Source organism: Rhinolophus ferrumequinum, chromosome 12, assembly GCF_004115265.2.
Source record: "Rhinolophus ferrumequinum isolate MPI-CBG mRhiFer1 chromosome 12, mRhiFer1_v1.p, whole genome shotgun sequence".
Taxonomy (NCBI): Eukaryota; Metazoa; Chordata; class Mammalia; order Chiroptera; family Rhinolophidae; genus Rhinolophus; species Rhinolophus ferrumequinum.
The window spans coordinates 6,896,358-6,911,884 of NC_046295.1; the positions used below are offsets into that span (position 1 = coordinate 6,896,358).

Sequence of the window (15,527 nt, forward strand, 5' to 3'; positions counted from 1 at the left end):
GATTCCATCAGTAGCAGTAACTAGGGCTCCTCTGCCCAGGGATTCCCCTGGGGGAAAGGGCAGAGTGGGGAGCCCTGGGCAACCAAGGAACACAGATGACCAGAGGGACCCAGGGAGTGAGGTAAGAGATAACCTGACACATTTCTAGGGATGCCATGTGGTGGTATAAACTGCTGCCCCTGGAAAACTAAAAGGTCTCATCATGGCCGAAAGAGCCATGGAGTGGCAAGAGAGCTGGAGAGGTGAATCCACATCACCAGTTATGAGATCCAGGGTACAATGCTCAGGTCCCTGCTACGGGCTCTTATCCAATTTGGATACAACCAATAAACAGAAAAATGCAGCTGGGAAAATCTGTGCAAAGTTTGGGAAAAGAGGCTAATAATAAAATAGAATTTCATTAAGGACAGGGAACCATTGGGAATATATATCAGGGTACCAAACGATGTCTAGGACTCAAGGGACAGACCCCTGAGAAACTGACATTTAAGCTGAGACCTATAAAAATGAGTAAGAGTCATCTGGGAAAATAGGAAATGGGGAACATCTTTGGCAGAAAGGAACAGCATGTGTGAAGAGCTGAAGAGGAGTGGAAAGGCTACAGGGCAGGAACTGGGGGTCCACGGGAAATGTGTGTCTGTGACCGAGTGAGGAGTGGGGGCTGTTCTATAGGAGAGTGAAGAGGTGAGCAAGAGCTTCTGGAGCCCAGGCTGAAGGTTCTGGATTGATCCACAAAGGCACAGGACAGGTTTTAGGAAAAGGAAAGAACGGATTAGGTTGGCATTTTTTAATTTTTCAGATGTTGTAATACCCGTACACGTGTACATAAGTTTGAAAGTTCATAAATATGATCATATCATACATACTAATACAATTTTATTAGTTTATTATTAGTAGTTTCTCCTTTGTCTTTGCTGTTTTTACTTGCTCCCTCCCTTTTCCCTCTACTTCCTACCATCAGCAACCCCTGTACTCTCTAACCCCTATTAATAATCTAGTTTGGGTCCTCCTATAGTTTCCTCTGTGTTCACATAGCCATGTACAGACACACGCACTCACTCACACTTGAACATACACACAAACACATCTAAAGGGCTTTGTGTGAATGTGTTTATGTGATAACATTTTACAAACTATGATTATATCACATGTTTCTACTTTGTTCCTCATTCAACTGTACCTCATACAAATGCTTCAATTTAGCTCCACTTCACATTTTTAACGGGATCATATTTTACCATAGTGCGGAGGTTTCATAATAAAGTCAACAATTCTTTTAGAAATGGATAGTCACCCAATTTCCAAGTTGTTGCAATTCACACAACGCAGCAGTAAATACTCTTGTCCACAGGTCATTTATACTAGTGGTTTTGTGCTACAAAGATAGATTCTCGGAAATGGAAAATTAGAACAAACATTATTGCAGTTTCTACTTTTAAATTATTGCTAAAATGCTTTCCAGAAAAGCTGGTGAAATACCCATGTGAACCAGCAGGGAGAGTACCCTTCTCCCCATATCACTGCCAGGAGTATCATAGCTGTTTTTAATTTTTTTCTAGTATGAGGAATATAGAGTGACATCACTTTGTTTCTTTGACCACTAATGATGGGGCTTTCTTTTCATTTGTTTGTTTATTAGTTTCATTTTCTCATCTGTGAGTTGCTTACAAAGACCTATTGCCCATTTTCCTAAGATTGCCTTTTTATGTCAATGTGTACAAACTTCATACATTATAAAACGTAACCCCTAGATTGTTATTTGCAGTAGAAGTCTGGAGGGCAGGGAAGGCCTTCTTAAACACCCAGTATAAGTCTAAAAACCTCGACGCTATAAAGGAAATATAGACATATTTGTCTATGTGAAAATGAAAAGCTTATATACGTGGTAACAGGTACCATAAGCAGAGTGGCTTTGCCAGAATTGCTAGTTTAAATGATCACTTGGCTGCAGTTGGGAAAATGGATTAGAGGGGAGATGGCCTGAGATGGGGAGAGATGAATCTAAAGGATTCATCTGTTTCTAAAATGAAGATGAGGCTGTTCTTCTAAAAATGAAGGCTGTTTCTAAAAATGAAGATGAGCAGAGAGAGATTGCAGGTTGATTGAATGCAGGGGAACAAAACATGGGGATCCTAAAACAAGACATTAATTTAACTAACACTAATTAACATACATTAAGGAAAAAGAGTATGAGCCTAAAGAGACAGCAGAGCTATTTCCGTTACCAGGGGGGACCTCGGACAAGGTACAAAGCCCCTGAGCTGTGGTTTCCTCGTCTGTAGTAATGGGCGTACTATCATTTGTTTCTCCAGGTGGCTGAGATTAAATGAGCAGATGTAAAAGCTCCTATAGCATGACCTGGCACAAAGTGAGGCCACAGTGTACCTCAGCTCTCTGCCTTGTTCCACTCCTGCTGTCATTGGGCTGGGTCCAGGAAAAATAATGCTCGTCATGGGGCAGTGGTTACCAAGCCTGGCTGCTGCTCAGAATCACCTGGAAAACTTTTTTAAATTTATGGATCCCTGGGTTCCACTCCTAGGGATTCTAATTCTGTTGGTCTGGTATGGAACTCAGAAATTATTTTTATTTTTATCAAGCTGCCCAGGAGATCTCTATACTTGAGAACAGCTTTCCCCCAAGGGCGCAGGATCTGGTGGAGAAGGCAAACAATTAAATCTGAGTTGGTCACCAGGCTGTACATTAGATCTCTAGAACTTAGTCTTCCTACACAAATAGAACTTTGTACATCTCCCCATTTTCCCCACCCACCAGCCCCTGCAACCACTATAATTAATAATACTATATTTGTTAAGTGTACTTGGAATTTGCTAAGACCATAGATCTTAAGTGTTCTCACCACACACAAACACTAAAGTAACTATGTGAGGTGATGGAAATGTTAACTAGCTTGATTTTGGTAACCATTTCACAAAGTATATGTGTATCAAAACATTAGGTTGTACACCTTAAATATATACAATTTTTATTTGTCAACCATACTGCAATAACGAGGGAGGATTGAGTCAGCATGGCCGTAAGAAGAGAATGTGTATGGCTATGGGGGGGTCCGGCCCAGGGCAGTGTGGTGATCTCACAGAGGGTGAGGTCTGTGAAGGAGGGCCAACAGCATCCCTGAGGAATCAGCAGTGCTGTCAGCGCAGGGAGTGGAGGGAAGGAAACGAGAGGTAGGTTGGGGTTAAATGGGGCTGCTCTTGAAATGCTGGCTAAGGAATTTGGACTTTATCACAAAAGCAATGGAGACTCATCAAAGGTTTTTAAGCAGGGCAATAACTTGCTAAGATCTTATCTTAGTAACTGAGTAACACCACCCTGGCAGCAGTGTACAGAATGCACTCTACAGGTGTTAGGGATTTGGTAAAACTATGATTATCCTAACAGCTTGATTTGGAAAATATATCCTTTATGTGATCTTCTACTCTGCTCAAGGTGAGGGAAAGTACAAATAAGAAGACAGTCTAAGTGATGAAATATAGGGAAAGACATGGAAAATTTGCCTAATACTGTGACTCAAGGTATAAACACCTTTAAACACCCCCAGCTTTTGTTTCCAAATTAATTAGCACAAGTTTCAATAACCTTGTGTGAAATGTAGACTGAAAAATGACAAAATCTTGACATGTACTAACTTAAAAGTGAATTCAGCTGCTCAGAAAGGCTTTACTGAATTTGATCCACAGCTTTACTTACATTTGACGATGAGTAGCAAAACACGGTCCTTTTGATATTTGGACAAATGATTCAGTACCAGTAACAGAAATGAAAGCAGAAAGTGTCTTTTCACAAAGCAATTCAATGGTAAAATTTTGATGAGCTCTTGACTTCCAGACCAATGTCTAAGCCCTCAGGCTGTTTTTGGTGCCGAGAAGCTGAACCGCATGTGCCCAGCCAGGAGACAGATGCTTTGCTACAGAGACATGGGGAAAGGGGAAGGAAGAGAGAGAGAGAGAGAGAGAGAGAGAGAGAGAGAGAGAGAGAGAGAGAGAGAGAGAGAGAGAGAGAGAGAGACTGGTTAAAAAAAGATTTACTGTCCAGGCATTTAGATGAGATGGGCAGTGCCCAAAGACTGTTAGGTAAACCAGAGGATTACTGACGACACTGGGCCACCTCCCCCAAACTCCACGAACAAGACTGAACTACTGCTGAAGTGCCAGCACGGCCCTTTCACAGAGCCCCTTCCCAGAGGCCCCTGCAGCACAGGAAGCTGAGGGAGCTGCTAAGGGAGGCTGAGTCCTGGAAACCGTCAAACTTCTTCCATGAAGCAGCTTTTTAAACATTGATTCTTTCCCTCCCTTCCTCCCTCTCTTCCTTGACTGTATTTGTTTCTCTGTACTTACTCTTTTCCATCTCTTTCTCTAGTTTTAAATAAAAGGAAGAGGAGGAGCAGGTTGAATTTTTTAAGACCAAGCAACTTTTTTTCTGCACAATTCACTTCTTTTTGTTGTTGTTGTTTAATTAAAGTTAATTGAGGTGACAATAGTTAGTAAAGTTACATAGGTTTCAGGTGTACAATTTTGTAATACATCACCTATATATCACATTGTGTGTTCACCACCCAGAGTCAGCTCTCCTTCTATAACCATATATTTGATCCCCCTTACCCTAATCTACCACCCCCCTCTCCGCTTACCCTCTGGTAACCCCTAAACTATTGTCTGTTTATGAGTTCTCATTTGTTTGTTTGTCTTGTTCCTTTGTTGCTTTCAGTTTTATATCCCACATATCAGTGAAATCATGTGGTTCTCGACTTATTGTCTGACATTTCGTTTAGCATAATGTCCTTCAGTAGATGATTGGGTAAAGAAGATGTGACATATATACACAATGGAATACTATTCTGCCATAAGAAAAGATGAAATAGTGCAATTTACAGTTCACTTCTTTGCTGGAACACTGCACTAGAAAGCACAAATGTGTGAGGCTCCGCAGTGCCTCTTCTTGGACGCCTGTCTGTTTATCTGTGGTGGAGACTTCAAGTGATCTGTCTGTTTCCAGGTCAACCAACATGTGCCCCTCCTTCCTCTGGAGGTTAATTTAACATACAAGATCTGACTCAGGATTTGGTCATAAACACAGTTGGGAATAGAGTCAGGACTCAAGAGAAACTGGTCTTGGTACAAAACCCCAGAATCAATGGCCACATCTCAAGGTCAGGTCAAAGATGAACCTTCTCTTATTGACCTTGTACTAGAAGGGTGTTCAGGTCACGACCAAGCATTGCCCTCCTTTATCCAGAGCAGAAGGGAAGAATCTTAAGCTTTCTTATAAGACCATTTGAAAATAAATAGAACGCAAATACTCCTCCTCTGGGTGAGTGCCGAAGACCGAGTAATGTGGCTGGCAGGTGGAGTGGAAATATTTGTTGTGTGCGACAAAGAAATCACAGAGATTAGAGCTATTCTAATATCAATATTTCTACCCCAGCGTTCTTTGGTTGGCATTTATCAGGTAATCCTTTCCCATCCCTCTATTTTCCATTGTCCTGTATCTGACACACATTGAATGTAGGATGAAACACTGTGAGTCTGACATTACTCTTGTCCTTTCTACCTGCCAACTCAGCCACGTGCAGTCAGCTAAGTGCCCCCAAACGTAGCATGAGGCAGGGCCCCTATGATGCTGAGTGGACATTTGGGGAACCCAGATGTCACCTGAATTCTCATGCTTGATCTTTCCCCTGTCAAGTCTTATAATTGGGAGGATCATGCAAATTGATTGAGTTTGACTGATAAAACTTGGTCAAAAAAATAAAAGAGACTAAAGTTAACTTTCTGTCAAGTGTTGCCTGATAATATTTCTCTTCCAAGACTTTTCTCAGGATCAAATTCACAGCATTTTAAGTAAATATTTAATAATCAACAGGCAACACTTAATGTGCATCTGTCCTGTGTGGGGCAGTGGTTGAGGAGTGATTAACAAAGGAAGAGAAATCTACAAATTTGGTTTTCAAGTGTTGTTTGCTGGGACTCTGACCATGACTCAAATACGAAGTTGTTATTAGCAGAGCCTGGGGATGAAGTGCGTGGGGTTGGAGTCAGGCAGATCTGGAAATGAATCTCAGTTCTGCCACTTACTAGGCACGTTAGCTAAATAAACTTCATAAGCATCAGTTTCCTCACCCTCAGGATGGGGGCAGTAATTCTCCTTCACAGGTGTTCTGGAAAGATCACATGAGGAAAAATACATGGTCTCCTTTAAAACTGGAATCTCGGTTTATCTGGGTACATCATTTGGGAGAATGAGGAGTCAGGCCCTGGAGTGAAGGGGGTGTTTTATCACATATAACAGAGAAGGCTTACAAAACAGAATATCCTAAGCATCATAAGAGATAAGCAGATAACCCAGTGTAGGAAGGAGCAAAAGAATTGAACAGGCAGTTTTCAGGGGAAGATACCTAAGTGTCCAATGAATTTATAAAAGGGTGGGTATTTGACCTCCTTGGGTTGGGAAATGCAAAGCAACACCATGGTGGGCTGGCATGCACATTCACCAGGACAGCTAACATGAGGACAACTGACAATAGTAACTATTGGAGATAGTGTGGAGCATGAATCGATGAGGCCACTTTGGAAAAGGGCTCAGGAACATCTCCTGGAGTGAAAACTGAGCAAGGCTCATGGACCAGGAATTCCTATGTGATCAGGAGATGCATGCAAGAATGTGCATAGCAGCATTGTTACAATGACCATATTCTGGAATTGGCTCAAACGCTAGTAGAGTGGGTAAGTGGATTCTTTTTCATGCAACGAAATGTTACATAGCAATGAAGATGGCTGAATCACAGCTACATACAGCAGTATGGATGAATCTCAAATGTGACACTGAGTAAAAGAAGCTGGACACAAAAGAACCCGTACTGTGAAATTCCAAGTATGTGAAATTGACAAACTGCAAGATAAAACCCAACTTTGGAAATGCGTATTTGGTAATGGACGATCAAAAGGAACGGGGAAATGATTACCTTAAATGTCAGGAGTGTAGTCTACCTTTGAGGGAGAATGAGGGGTTAGTGAGAAGGAGGACATGGTTGTATTTCTTTTTTACTAAGTGATGGTTTCATGAGTGTTTGCTTTGTGATCATTCGCTCAGATGTATGTTTGTTTTGTAAACTCTTCTGTACGTGTCCTATTTCACAATAAAAGTGCTAAGAAAAAGAAAATGCATATAAAACCTGCAGCACAGTTTAAGTTTTCATTAAATAAGGTAGTTGTTGGTTTTCTTAATATTAGTTAGGAGATGCTTAGTTGGAATTGCAAAACTAGATAAAGCATTTCAAAGTAACAACTCTTTCTAGTTGTACAAACTAAGAGTCAGCCAGATGTGCCTGGCCCAAGAGACCACCAAGAGACATAACCAAGGATAGACCTTTCCTCTCTGCTGTTAACCAAGCCAGCAGGCTGCCAGCAAGGATAGAGCACGGTGCCCTGTAAGGCCATGACCAGCAGAGAATTACCCAGCCCAGGTAAGCAAGAATTTCTGATGGTAAGGACAGCTGTGGACATTTTATCAAACTTCCCCCTGGTGATTCTAACCTGCAGCCAGGGTTAAGGAACCTGCCCTAGTGCTGAAGAGGAGGTTGACAGCCACTGGCAGAGGAGCACATGCTGCTCCCAAGGAGAACAGGTGCCCCAGAGGTGGGGCAGAGGGTCCCTCAGCAGACCCCTGGCTCAAGGAACCTTGTGTCACAGGCTGAGATGAGTAGTGGTGGAGGTGGCTGTTCCCCAACTCTGCCTCCTCTGAATGAGTTTGTTTTTTAAGACAGCAGAGCTTCAATGATCATGAGTAACCCCTTTTATCCCCTTCAAATGCTGAATCCTGAAATTCATTTTTCAGAGAAGGGCACTTGGCTCAACAGCTTCCTGGATAACCACCCATATACTGGATGTATTGAAACCAGTTGTTGAAAATATAATTTTCAGACCTCCTGAGAAATTTTGACTCTAGTTAAAAAAAAAAAAATTATAAGCTGTTTTAATGGTATAACAATAACCAAAAATGCCAACTTAATGCATTTACGAGTTTTTCCAAAGACACCTGGGCCTCTAGAGACAAAAGACATGGAATGAAATGAAGTTAAGAGAAACATACCTGGGGGATGTGACCCACCGAGAATCCTGAAGACACCAGGGCAAGGCAGGTACAAGTACTGCCTTTGTATATGGCAATAAAATTTACTTCTGATACTAACGCATAGAGTTGGCATCAGACTCTACAGGTCTGGGCATGGTCCCAATAAGACTGTCCCCATTTGAGATGACAGCCACAAGTTTGGGGAACCCCAGGACACCTGTACTTCTGACCAAATGTCTGCAAGTCCAGGAGGTCCACATGACCCTTGTAAGTTTCAATAATTCACTGGAAGGACTCACAGAACCAGGAAAGACTCATAAAAGCATTAAGTCTTTAATGCATTAAACCAGGAAAGCAGTATATTTATAAATACAGTTTTATTATAAAGGATTCAAATCAGGACGAGACAAGTAAGGGTACACGTAGGGCAAGGTCTGGAAGAGTCATGAACACAGAGCTTTCCAGTTAACAGTGTTTTGCTTTAACTAGAATATTTTGAATTAGAGCATTTGGTCTATTGAAAGTCCCATTTCGTATGAGGGCTGGTTTACATATTCTCTTATGTATGTCTCTTAGACAAATGCTCAGTCTTAAGATGTCACCTCCCTGTTTTTCCTCTTCTACAACATGGTGTTCCAGCTTTGAAGATGGTCGCATAATAAAGAATCCAACTGCCCTTTGTCACTGGTTTATGGTAGGGGGACGAAATCCTGAGAATTTCCTGAGTAATAGGAGTATCTTTGTTATTCATAAGCCCCTTGGATCAGCCCAGAGTTTATCCTGACAAAATGACGCAGAGTGGAGGCGGGTCACCAGAAAGACCAGCCACATGATTAAAGGGTTAGGGTTTTGAGCCACCCTTCCCTCCATGGAGAGAAGGGGGGCTGGAGATTGAGTTCAGTCATACAGCCACTGAGTCCACCAATCACAGCTACATAATGAAACCGCAGTAAGAACTCCGGACACTGAAGCTTGGTGGGGTTTTCTGGCTGGCGAGCACATGACTGTGCTGGGATGGTGGTACACCATGATTGCACAGGGAGAGGGCATGAAAGCTCTGTGTTCACGACTCTTCCAGACCTTGCCCTATGTGTGTCCTTACTTGTCTCGTCCTGATTTGAATCCTTTATAATACAACTGTATTTATAAATATAGTGCTTCCCTAAGTTCTGTGAATCCTTCTAGTGAATTATTAAAACTCACAAGGGTCATGCGGACCTCCTGGACTTGCAGACATTTGGTCAGAAGTACAGGTGTCCTGGAGTTCCCCAAACTTGTGGCTGTCGTCTCAAATGGGGACAGTCTTATTGGGACCATGCCCTCAGGTTGTGGGCTCCTGAGAAAGATCAAAGCAGTTTAGAAGCTACGGAACTGACTAGCACCAACCAAACTTATCAAAGAATTTACATAATTCTGAACAACAACGTAGCAATTTACAATGAGGAATATTCTGATTAGGTGATTCAAAATCATTGTACCAACTTGTTGGTGCCTTCTTCCACTAACAGCAAAGCCAAAATTCAGAGCCAAATTAATAAGAGATCGGTGCTTGGTGGCTATGGAATCAGAGCAGTGGCAAAACCCCGTGCATCCTCACCTTTTGACCCTTCATCCTACACTACAGGTGTGCTATCACCCTTCTACTTTCATAATAGAATGCGTTCCTTAGATGTGCTTTTAACATGTATTTGTGTGTATGTAGCCTTATTTATATATTGTATTTTCTTAAGAACACATAAAGGTCATCTTGGTTGACCTTTTTAGATTAAAAAGTTTCCCTCAGTACATATTTACCATCAAACCTGAGGGTTTATCTCATACTCTTCTCCACTTTTAAATTGGTTATGGTCAGCACTTTCACAGCATTACATTTCTGAACTCACCCCAGAATTTAGCCTGTACACCTTTGTGCATTGTGAGAGAACTCATCCCATGAGCATGATTAAAAATAGCCATTCAATCCAGCCAGTGTTTACCCTTTTGAGGCATGTGTGACTAATTGCAGGTATTTATTACATGCTTAGTTGGGTAGATGGTTTGGCTTCAAGCTAGAGCCTTTAAAATACTGTTTTCTTGACATTTAATTGTTCAATTGGAACCTTTATGCACCTTTCATCACTGAAGCATGAATAAAGAATGAAATTACTTCAGAACGGGTCTGGTGTGGTGCTAGAGATTACAGAGAAACTAGAGGCAGGCAGGAAAAAAGTTTAAAAATACAATGCTACTTCTGCCTCAGGTGGATCTGAGATGTGTATGTTTTTGATTTTCCAAAATCATTAAATGAAAAGGCAGCCATTCCAGAGCTCAAACCCTGTAACTAGACATAACATTTAGCTTCAGTCATTCAGTGCCGAGGATCTGCCTCTTAACGCTGACATTTCAGAAGCACTCTGAAGAATGCTCACCCTTGGGTCTAAGGGACCAGAGTTGGACACACAGTTAGCATCCCAGCTGTGTGCAACCAACCCCGTTTTATCTACCCACACCGAGGATGGCTTAGTCAAGATTCTGTCACAAAGCCAGCTCAGCTTCTTTGAGAGCAGCCATTCAGAAGAAGAAGGAATTGTTTTTGTCAGCTGCCCAGTGGAGCAGGCCTGCCTGCTGTGTAAGGCAGACTGGACATTCTATCCATTTTCTCTTGGGAGTGGTTCTGAGTCCTCACATGTCCTGTGACAGACATGCCTCCGAAAACAGCACTGAGTTGTGAGCCAGGTAGTCTCACCGAGACTCTGCCAGAAATCAGAGTGGGGCTCAGTGAGCCCTGACCCAACACCCCATGCATAGGATCTCCTCCCCGAGGCCCCCAAAGTCAACATATCCAAAGCAAGAGCCATGATGCACCTCTCCAAACCCCTTCTCTCTGTTTCCTGTTCCAGTCACGGGTACCACTATCTATCCAAAATCATGGACATCTTTCTTGACTGGTCCCTTCCCTCACCCCCATAGCCAACCATCAACAAGTTCGTCTATTTACCCTCTGACTTTTCAAATCTATCCACTTCTCTCTATCCCAACCCCAACACCCTAGTCCAAGGTGCACCTATCTCTCTCCTGAAGAACTCTGACACCTTCCCAGCTGGTCAGCCACGTCCACTGCCTCTCCATCTGCTGTTCTCCCTAATCCAGGGTGATTTTATAAAACACAGGTTATGTCACTGCCCTGATGAAAGCCCTCTGCAACCTCCCACTAGTCTCAGGATGCTGATCAATATCCAGGTTCAGTGTGCCTGGCCTCTGCCTCATCTTGGGCCACACAACATCCCCTAAATCCTGACAAACCAGTCCTGCTGGTTTTCCTCTCATCCAGCTTCCTCCTCCCACAAGACATTTGTACCTGCTATTCCCTTTGCCTGCAATGGGAACTTCTCAACACCAACCCCCTTTTATTTTATTGTGGCAAAACATACCTACCATAAAATTTGCTGTTTTAATCATTTTAAGTATACAGTTCAGTGGCATTAAGTACATTCATACTGTTGTGCAAAAATGTGAAACACTTCACAAATTTGTGTGCCACCCTTGCACAAGGGCCATGCTAATTTTCTCTGTATTGTTCCAATTTTAGTCTATGTGCTACTAAAGTAAACACCCACCCTATTTTGACTATAAAATGTGACTCATCCTGCAGCTTTCAGCTTAAAAGGCTTTTATTCAAGGATGCCTTCCAAGGCCAGGCCCACAGCCTGTCACATATTCCCTTGAGTGCACAGCACTCAGCATGAGTGATATGATTCTTTGATTGGTATCTGTCTCTCTCACTAGACTGTGAGCTCCATGAGGACAGCACTCAATGCCTAGAGGACCGCTAGGCACACAGTAGGAGCTCAGTACAACCTAGTTAAATGAATGAGTGAATGAAAAAATGAAGAAATGCAATTCTATCCACAGTGAAGACCACTTTTGACATTATTGTAGAAAATCAGGTAGTTCTGCATTGTCTTGAATTCCATTCCAGGGTAGAATCTTGGCTTCACCTTTGGAAAATTCAAACCAATAGTGAGGTTTATTTTTTTTCCCCTTTTCTCAAAGAGAAGAATTATTAATTCAGACTTTACCTCTCATAAAAGAGGAAAACACCTGGTAGTCTTTAAATAGTATGTTTTCCTTTCATTTAGTTCATCAGGGTTTTAAAACCATTGAATCTTGACTCAGACATCTGCAGCAGTTTATAATTTCCAAAAACTAATGTAATGAAGAGCTCATGTTTCATAAGCTTGCAAGACACTCAGCTTGATCCTGCCCCATCCTGTCTGTTGAGAAGCCTCCATCACCCCTCAGGACTGACAATGGGGTCTAGAGATGGCTTTCCCTGGAATCTGAGGTGTGTCAGCACCCACCAACTTCATGGAGAACTTGTTGTGCTGACTCCAGGAAGCCCTGCTAGGGGCCAGACAGGGTGCATCTGGGCTTCCATGGGACCGAGGACTCCACCCCTGAGTTACAGCAAGAACAGTTGACATTCACGTGACCCTTCACACTTGATATGTTGTTCATAACACTGGGAGCTAGAGATCAATATCATCATCAACAGCAGCAGCATCATTTGACAGATGAGGGGAAGACACTCAGAGGTCAAGCAGCTGGCCCAAGATCCCTCAGTCAGGGGCCCGGCCAGACTTGCTATCTGCCTTTGATGCCCAAATCCTGCTCTTTTCACTCCACTTTGCTCCTTATGTCATTAACCTCTGTATTTTTAGAGGCAACTTCTATTATAATGGCACCCTTGAAGTGGTATAAATAAAGAGCATCTGGCCACTTTGTATCATGGGTGAAGCCATGGAAAATAGAAAGAAATGTGGTCTGTGATTATACGCCCTTTAATGCCACTGAACACTTAGCCCTTGATTGCACACTCTGTGGTTATTCAGTGTGTGTTGACTCACTGGCTGATCAAACGTCTGAGAGGAGGTATGGCATGATGATCCAGACTGCCTGGTAACACACAAAACCCTAAAAGCCCTGGCTGGGCCTATGAGCCATCCCCAGACTCTGTCTGGACTAAAGAAAGTGTCCTCATGCAGACACCATCTGGGAACTGTTTCTTGCCCGGGTTTTCTGAAAAGTTTCATTTCATTGTGGGGAAGAAGCTAGGATGCCCTCTGCCTCTAAGTATAGGCTCTGGTAGGCTGGGTTCCTGGGGTTTCCTCTAAATCCTGCTTGTCCCCACCCTCTTCATGGTGAGGAGCACACTAATCTCTTGGATCAAAATGAGAACGAAATGCATAAGGCTTCTGCTGCAGGATCAGAGTGTGCTTAGATAACACTGTGGGCTCTTGGCTGAAAAGGCGATGAAAGGGAGAGCGGCGCCTGCATGAGGTCACAGACTGAAACCTTCTGACACCTGTCCCCTTGTCACTACTGCTTTGGTCCAGCCTTGGACCCACTGAGCCAAAGGTTCCAGTGACCACAAATGTCCTTCAGGCTGACATTTCCCATCTCCCCATTAGGTTTTCCTTTTTTGTATTTATAAATCTGCCTTTCATCACCTCTACCACGTGCTCCCCTCAGTGTCGTGTTCCCTGTGACCCTCACCATCTTTTCCCTTGGCCACAGCTCATTTCTTTTCGTGTCGACCGTCAAAACTCCAACTGCAGCAGAACGTACGTAGCTTAGCTTTATTCACACAGCAATGCATGCACACATCCCCCGAACTTTTGTTATCTGCCTCCATCTTGGGTTTTCCAAAGCTCCAGTGTTTAAAAAAGAAATCTCTGCAGCGTTCCTTTCTCTTATTTCAGGGCTCTCACCTTTCACCTACTTCGAAAAGGACTTCAAGCTTTTCAGAAGGATCAAAAATTTTTGTTATTTTCAAGGTTCTTTAAACCATCGTCATTATCATTATTATTTAGCAGTGACTTCCCTTCTGATCCTCACTTACAAAATAATCTCTCCTGGCGTTTAAAACGCTTCTGCTTCTGTATTCCCTTAAATGAACGGTTTTATTGTTGAATCTTAACTCTGTCAGCCTAAGAATAATTTCCATTGACGCCTGCACTTTACCATCCATAACTGCTCATTTTCCCCCTCAGGTATGTGTGCTTAGAGGCTTCTTACACAGGGAGCATAAAAGGCATCAAGAACACACCTGTAGGCAGGATAACAGTGCCCCAGAGGCACAGGGCAGCCTAGTGGTCCAGGTTTTTATTCCTGTCCTGTAATTTTTTTCTTGCTTTTCAGAGAAAATCGATGTCCTAAAAAACCACCGGTGGTTGTAGAATAATACTCCTGATTTTTGGAGGGGAAATTCTTATGTATCCATCATCAGGTGCTTCCTGCTTTCCAGAATTACAGTTTAAATCATTTTCCTCTTAAAATTATTCATGACCGTGTATTTTGAAGGGCTCCTTTAACAAACTTACTGTTGAAATTATGGAACAAATAGAAAAGCTGGACAGCTGCGTAAAGAAGATTTTAAATCTAGTTTAGAGGACTATAATGAGACCAACATGCAACTGCTAGAGGCTAAGAACTATCCATAGCGAAGGGATAGTTTCCCTCTTTTCTTTTTCACACTGTCGCTTTGACAAGAGAGGTCCTCAGTCTTTGTATCTTGGTTTGCTACTATGGAAACATTCCTCTGGGAGTGACTTTATTATGATTTGCTCATTCTTCATCAGTAATTTGTTCCAACAACACCCATCATTGTTATAGAAAACCTGTTCTGAATATATACAGACTTTGTATTCACTTGGGTTTCAAAAATGGAAGGACACAACTAGAAAATTAACAACATAATGTTACTTGCATTTTTTATTTTCAGACCTAGATATGTTTAAATAATGCCTTATACACAGCACTCAAAACTGGTTTTCCATATTAGAATACAAGATATAAAGGACCTCAAACATTTCTGTCATTTACAGTTGTGAAGTGTCCTACTCGAACCTTGAAGACAAGTATTTATCTATTGCTGTGTAACAAATTACCCCCAAAACATAATGCCTTAAAACAGTGATAGATATTTATTATCTCTGGCAGTTATTGTGAAACAAGGATTTAGAAGCAGTTTAACCTGGTGGTTCTGGCTCTAGGTCTTTTATGAGTTGTAGTCAAAATGTAGGTGAGGGCCGCAGGGATCTGATGTCTTGGTGGGCTGGAAACCCTACGTGCATACGGCCAACGCAGTGGCTGCAAATTGGTGCGAGGACTCAGTTCCTCAATATATACACTTCTCTGCAAGGTTGCTTGAATGTTTCCATGACATGGTGCTGGCTTCCCAAAGAGCAAACATTCTGAGGGAGCGAAGCCAGGTGGAAGCTACATCCTTTTTAGGAGTCAGTCTCAAAATCACTTAGGATCACTTCTATTCATCCAATGGGAGGGGAACTAAGCTCCATGTTTTGAAGGGAAGAGTATCAAATAATTTGCAGACATGTTTTAAAAACACCCGTGATTATAGATAAATACAAATTATTTTAAATATGTATAACTTATTT

General features: G+C 42.4%; 1 non-coding gene across 1 annotated transcript; it reads right to left on the reverse strand.

Annotated features, from left to right (window-relative positions):
* Positions 1-11,573: 11,573 nt before the first annotated feature.
* LOC117032582 (U6 spliceosomal RNA) lies at positions 11,574-11,680 on the reverse strand. The gene has a single exon (XR_004424765.1). It is a non-coding gene; the product is annotated as a U6 spliceosomal RNA (small nuclear RNA).
* Between the last annotated feature and the right edge of the window lie 3,847 nt (positions 11,681-15,527).